Here is a 7,219-nt window from a genome sequence, read left to right on the forward strand (position 1 = left end):
TGCTTCAAACAAAGGAGTGAAATGTGCTCAGCCCAGTTGGCTGAGCTTGGTGCTGATAACACCAAAGTTGTGGCTTCAAGCCCTGTACAGCCCATTCCAGAGCTGGACCCCCTGGGGGGTCCCTTCCAATCCAGAATCGTCTAAATGATTCCAAATTAAAGCCAAGGACAGGGAAAGCTGTGACCCTGAGAGCCTTTGATGAGCTGGTAAGGAGTGCTTGGGGTTCTGAGGTTTCTGCATGTCCCATCCCTTCCCACAGCTGTGAAAGATTCCACTGGAGCCCCACCCACGCTGGGCTGCAGAATCCCAGGAGATAAATGTGTGTGTGTGTGTCAAACAGTGAGAGCAGGGTGGCTGCAGAGCCAACCAAGGGCTGCTGGAAATAACAAACAGGGATTGTTGTTGATAACACGCTGTGAGAAAGAACAAAACGTGGCTGAGAAGGGCCCATGAGGATGTAAGGCAGCACTTTCCTGGGACAAACATCCTTGTTCATACTCCTGGAGACAAGCACAGCACAAGGGCAGGAATGAGGCTGGGAGTGGGCAGGGACTATAAGGGGGATCAAGATCAGCAGAGACCCACAAAGCCTCCAACCCATTCCCAGAAAGGTCTGGAAGAACACCTGTGACACTTGATCTGCATAGAAACTGAGACAACAATCCTGACAGTGGGAAACCCTGTCCATAAAAAAGCACCCCCAGAGTCTGGGCAGTGCCCCCAGCATCCTGGACATCCCATCAGCTGGACTGATGCAGCTGGGTCCATGCTGAAACCAAGAATGACATCCCAGTAGATTGATCAATGCTGGATCCAGGACTGGTGACCTTTCCGTCTTTCTTTTCCTTTCTCCTTTCCTTTCTATTTTCCTTTCCCCATTATTTCCTTTCCCCCAGGGATGTCCTGCAGGCTCTGAGCAGCCCCCAGGGCTCTCCCAGCTGGACCCTGGTGCTGGTGTGGCTGGACAGTGACCTCAGCACTGGTGAGAGGACAGCACCCAGCAGCAGGAGGGATCCCTTGGCCAGGCACATCCACGGCCCAGGGCCAACACCAACCATCCACGGGTGGCTTCAGCACCTACAGGGCAACCAAAATATGAAGGATTGCTCACATGTGGGATCTATTAGGGCATTTCGAAGGAATTCACGTTCATTGTTTCCCTTGAAATATAAAGGTTATAAAACTTAATGGCCACATGACAAGGAAACTATATGAAACACTCAGAGATTTACAGAGTGACTGCTCAGCTCTCGGGGCATGTGGCTGGAAATTGCTGGTCAAAAGCCAATGAGCCCCATGGTCTGAGCTTTTGGGCAGTTTTCTTATTCCTTCCTTTCTTTTTCTGACCTTGCAGACTGGTATTTGGTTACCACAGCAGCTCCAAAGTCAAACAGAAACACAGCTTGTATCTTCTTTCAAGTATTTATTTCTTTTGTCCTGTTAACACCAAGTAATGAAAGGAATTGTAAGGATTTTGAAGGGGGGGGGAGAGAGGAATGAAAGCAGGAGAAAGGAAAAAAAGGACATAATGGCTTAATTTCTCACAGCATGTGCAGCACAAATGAACAGTAAACAAATCCCACAGAAAAATGCAAACAAAGGCTACGTTTGCTCAAAGTTCCAAGAAAAAAACCCATTGTGAGTGCCACTGAGCAAACATTTCTGTGATTAAACCCTCAGAGCCTCCGTGTGATTTTTAGGCCAATTCAGCACAGCAGATACCTTCCCCCTTCTCCCAGAACATCCCTGGGCTGCAGCAGCCACAGGGCTTGCTTTCCAAGCCTTGTTTTGGTTTAAGGCATGGAAATGTTGTAATTATGGCATTAAGAGGAAGCAGCAATCTAATCCAATGATTCAAGGGCAAGTGTGAAAATCCAATTAGAGATTTGCCACTGGGGTTTGTCTATACAGAGTGAAATAATTAAGCAACAGATCATGAACAAATACTGCATTTTGTTAGAACTTCTGACCCGGATTTTGGCAGCCCCAGCCAGGTCAGAAACTCCTGCTGTCCCCAGAGGGTCTTTGGGTGACCCTAAGGGTTGTGCCAGCAGTACAATCATCAATTATCTCATTGTGAGGCACCAGGTGAGGCTGTGCCATTTTCCAATGTCTGTAACAAATGGAAATGCTCTGGCAGGGCCAAGCTGGCCCAGGTGAGACTCAAACAACGTGCAGTGCTTGTCCTGCATTTCCTTACTTCCCAAACCCCGGTTGCAGCTCAGCTCTAGTCCACTTTATTTTGTTAAATGAACCAAGGGTGACTATGCAGCAACACAAATCCCAAAACACCATCATGCCATTGCCCTCATGTGGGAATATGCCATGCCCTGATGTTGGGAGGTCACTCTTATTTTAATGAACTCTTTGCAGGATTTCCAGTGTGATTATTTTCCCCCTGATGATCTGAGGCTGAGAGGCAAATCCAGTGAAAGAAACAAAACCAAATTTTCTGCTGCAAGTAAAGGCAAATGCACTTTTGACAGTATCCCAAGTTTGGGTTTTTTCCCTTGAAAATGTCTATAGGCACGTTTTTGATCACAGGATTGGAAATATGTCATGAGAACACACTCAAATATGCATTCGCATTAACACTGCTGCCAGAAGCCATCTCACAGTCATCACCAGACATCCTGGAGCCCCTAGAAAGCTTTCTGTGGGATTGGAAGGCATCCAGCCAGGAGAAAGCAAAGCCACCATGTGATTGGGATGGCCAGTTCCACAGGAAAACTGTGCATTAATGAATGGCAAGCGCTCAAAGCGGGAGTTACGGTGAAGAGCTTGCAAGGAAATCACTGGCCAAGAACCATCATGTGCATAAAATATTTGATAAATGAAAATCTGAAAGAAATCGATGTAAAAACGATCTATTGAAAGCAAACAGGCTGATTTTACAGCCCATGTAAAGCAGTGCTGCTGGCTCTAATAAAGATAACTGGAGCACAAGTTGCTCACCCAGCCTTAAAGGATGTGTATGTCAGACTGCAAAAAGACACCCTGAAGTGTCTTTTATTTTATCTTTTTATCTTTTATTTTGTCTTTTATTTTATTTTTAATCACCAAAATAATCTATTTTATTATTTTATTTCAATCACCAAAATAATCTATTTTATTATTTGTGTGTGGTAAATTATCAGAAGGAATCAAACAGCAGTGCTGGGTATTAGGGCTTGCACTGTGTTTCTATTTTTCAAGAGATGATTTTTACCTTATGATTCCCCCTCAACCATGAAGGGAGGTTCTGGCCACCCACTCCCTCCCAGTCCTTCCCAGTTCAAATTCGGATCGTGTAGGTGTTCAACAGAATGTGCAGTTATGAACAGAACTAACAGCTCTCTGGGGTTTAGCTACACTTCCTGCTTCAAAGGAACAAATCTGAAGATATTCAGGGAGGTTTGCAGAGTTAATGTCTGAGAAGGTGTGCACAAGGCTCAGGTGAGGGGCTGGAGCAGAGATGAACAATTGCAGGCACAGCATTCTGGCTCAGGAACTCTCCAGACACAGCCCTCTCTAATGGGAACAACTGGAAGAGACATGAAATGATGAAAAATGAAGGGATCAGCAGAAATCAGACCTAATATAAACCCAGCTAAAATAAACTCAGCATGGCTCCTGTGGCTCATTCAAAAGCAGCTCTTCTCCAGTGAACTCAGGTCAGGGAAAGATGGAATAGAACTTCCTCTGCTCTGTGCCTTTAGGAGCCTCTGGCAACTCTGACTGGCAATGGGAAGAGGATTTGAAAAGGAAATACTGAAGATTGCAACTCTACCTCCTACATTGCATCACAGGAAATGTGACATCTCCAGCCAGAAAGTACAACTGCTCCTAAATCCTGGGCTTCAGAACTTGAAAGAATTAACATTATTTTCATAATTGATGTGGGATCAGAGCTGTGTGTACTTGTCTGAATTCAAAGCCAAGAAGTAATTTTTACATAAGAAAATTTATAATTCTGTAATTTATTTTTAAAACTGGAATAAAGATTCTTTGACTCTGCATGTGTAAAACAGAATGAGGTCAGGAGGCTCAATGCTGTATCCTTGGGATGGCAGAAGCACAGCATTCTATTGCACAATTAAATTGAGTTGTTTGTGAATTATTTATGTGCTTTTTAACATATGTAGAACCTTTTGCTACAGGACATCAGCACTGGGGTTTTTGAATTATTTTTCTACATCAGCATCAAATCACTTCTAAAGAAATTCAAGGCTGTATTTGATAATTTGATTAACATGTTTGTTAAACCTCAGCTAAAACAACAAGACAACAGAGAAACTGAATGTGGTTTAAGGTTCAAAAATACTGTAAGAGTTGATGTGGGTGAAGAAGGCTTTTTGGCTATAGCAGAGAGTTGAGAAACATGTCAGATTGCTTCTAGTGAATAGTCAAAAATATCAGAATATTGAAAGTTCCAGGCTATTGAGCCACCAACGCACACATGGTAGTGCTTGCTCGTGTCTCTCTCCACTGGCTTTTGCACAGTCCTTAGAACAGGAGTAAAAGATTGCCTGGCTCCACAAGTGCTCTCCATGAATTTGCAGCTCTGATGGGACTTCAGGGAAGAACACAAGGTATTTTATTGCTGGGAAGATCAGCCAGGCTGATCTGTTTAATCTGTGATTTCTGTTTAATGCCATGGCTGAATTGAGTCAAACATATTCCTCCCCATTTATTACATTAACAAGGGGAGATGTGGCCCAAGACCTCAGGGAATCAGGCAGGAGCTGCTGTGGCTCCTTTTTCTGGTACCTGAGAGACTCCTCCATTCTTTATGGCTGACCCAAAGAATTGCTTTGTTCTCTGATGGATAGAATTATTTTTTTTAGCATCTATTTTGCTAGAATTAACAGTTGAAGAGAGCAGAGATCATGAGCTTGTCACCTCTGCTGCTACTTGTGGTAGGCAGAGTTGAAGGAGGTGCAAGACTGCAGTGAACTGACTTCCTGTGACTACAGGGAATCAGCAGGCTCTGGGAACAGCAATTACATGTTTGGATATCACTTGTTTTCCATTATTGCCATTCCTATCTTCTGTTAACATTCCTCTGACATGAGCCCTTTTTCCTTATTCCACATGACAGCAGTACTGACACTGCCAAAACACCCCAGAAACCCTCTCACTCTGCACTTACTTCAGTCCTTCTGGAAGAGATAGCAGGGAATTGTCTCCTTATCTTGTGGCTGAAGTTAACGCTGCCATGTGCCAGCCCAGGGTTTGGGAACTCTGATCAGATCAGCAGTGATGCCCAAGGGCAGCTGGTGGCTGCACCCCACAGTGTCTGATGCTAGAAAATTAAGGAGGTCCCAGTTCATGTACAGGGTTTGCACATGGGGGTGCAAGGGTCCAGTCAGGGCAGATCTGGGGCAGGAGGTGGGAGCTGTGCCCTGAAGCTCCCTGGTACCTATGGACAAGCAGAGCCCTCCCTCCGTGCTGGGTTTGTCCTGCTTACCTGCTGTCACCTCCTGCTTTAATCTGGATTTTTCAAGATTGTCCTGTGGAACCAGAGTTTGTATGTGCAGCCTTTCTGTAGTAGTGCACTGTGACAGTCACCTGCTCAGGAAACCAAACTCAGTGCCAAATACCCCAGGGACATGCAGGAAGACAATTTTGGAAGCCAGGGCCATTTTTTAGACATTTTAGGGCCATTTTAGCCAGCAGGCTTGTGAGATGGGTTGATTGAAGGCATTGATCTCCCAACAGTGCTCCTCTCCTTGGCTCCACATGGCTTGGGGAAGGAAGATTCCCAATGGGAACTCTTCACTTCTGTATTCTTTTCATCACCATTTGATTAACATAGATAGGGAAACTTCATGTCTAGGATGCCCGTCTGTGAACAGCCTGTACAATAGAGGCAACTAAGATAAAGAAAATTGTGTTTAAAAAATGCTTTTGCTTAAGAAAAAAAATAGGAAATAGAACCACATCTACCTAGTAGCACCAGGTCAGGATGAATACTGACACAAGCCAGAGAACCACTTGTCCTTGTAATACCTGGCATGATGGATGGCCCTTGCAGCTGGAAAAAGTGAGTAGGGAGTCAAACTGCCCCTTGTTTTTGCATGTTTGGGCTGCTTTTCCTCCCTCAAAAAAAAAAAAAAAAACAAACCCAAAAAACAACAACAAAAAAACCCCCCCAAAAAAAGCCAAACAAAAACCAACAAGAGTCAGCTGTTAGTTACCAGCACATTGGAGTTTCCAAGCCAGCAAGCTACAAAATGAATTGCCTGCTTTTTAGGGCATGGTGACCCACTGGAATGAGCAGGAGCAACAACGGGCTTCTTTTATAGACTTTGCATTTGGCTGGAAATCACACGCCTCTGTTATTATATAACTTCAGGGATGTAAGGTGGCATCTTGCCTCTGTCTGTTTAGGGCCATCACACTCCCCCTAAGATTGCATCTTATCTTCTATTTTGTATTCTCATATAGTTTTCAGTCACTCTCCAATTACAGTGTTTTCTTCCCTCATTTAAGGAGGAATTATTCTAGTTTTACCCAGAAAAAAAAGTCATTATTTGCTGCATAAAAAAACCATCACACATTTGCCTTTTTTTTTTTCTGTGCTAATATGTGATAACACCCATAGCAAAGGTGAGCATAAGGAACTAGTAAGGACTCTTTGGGAAGGTGTGCAGATATAAATTGTCTCAGAGGTTTGTGCCTTTAGTCCAGGCAGGCTGTGTCAGTGTGTGTGTCTGCTCACAGATCTGTTACAGGAACAAAGAGGGTGTGCTGAAAGCAAAGATGACAGGAAAGGGCAGGGACTGGCTGCCTTCCATGGTGCAGGGGACAAGCAGGGGTGTGCTGTGTCCTCCAGCTGTGCCTGCAGCTGGGGCAGCTCAGCCCCCAGCACAGCCCTGGCTGCTCCCCCTCCTTACCTTTGATGCAGCTCCCTGGAGCACACACAGGGAGTTTGTGCTGCAGCTTCAGCTCCCTCAAGGTACTGAAGGAAGGTGCTGAGGTGGAAAAGGGGAAAGAAGTGTCTGAATTGCCAACTTCCCACAGGAAACACAGGATAGAAGGGAATGAGCTGCAGGGAGCAGGTGAAGTTTCTGTTTTCCTTTTGTCTTTCTCTAAGTCCCTGAACCTGTGGCTGCCACTACTCATGGCTCAGCATCTCCTTCAGAAAAGCATTAGGTCAAAGAGGATTCTGCTCCCCAGAGAATGGAACTGCTGCTGGTGACTGACAGGTTTGCTCAGACTCCAAACATACCAGGAT

This window comes from Catharus ustulatus, chromosome 24 (genome assembly GCF_009819885.2).
Source record: "Catharus ustulatus isolate bCatUst1 chromosome 24, bCatUst1.pri.v2, whole genome shotgun sequence".
In the NCBI taxonomy this organism is placed as follows: domain Eukaryota; kingdom Metazoa; phylum Chordata; class Aves; order Passeriformes; family Turdidae; genus Catharus; species Catharus ustulatus.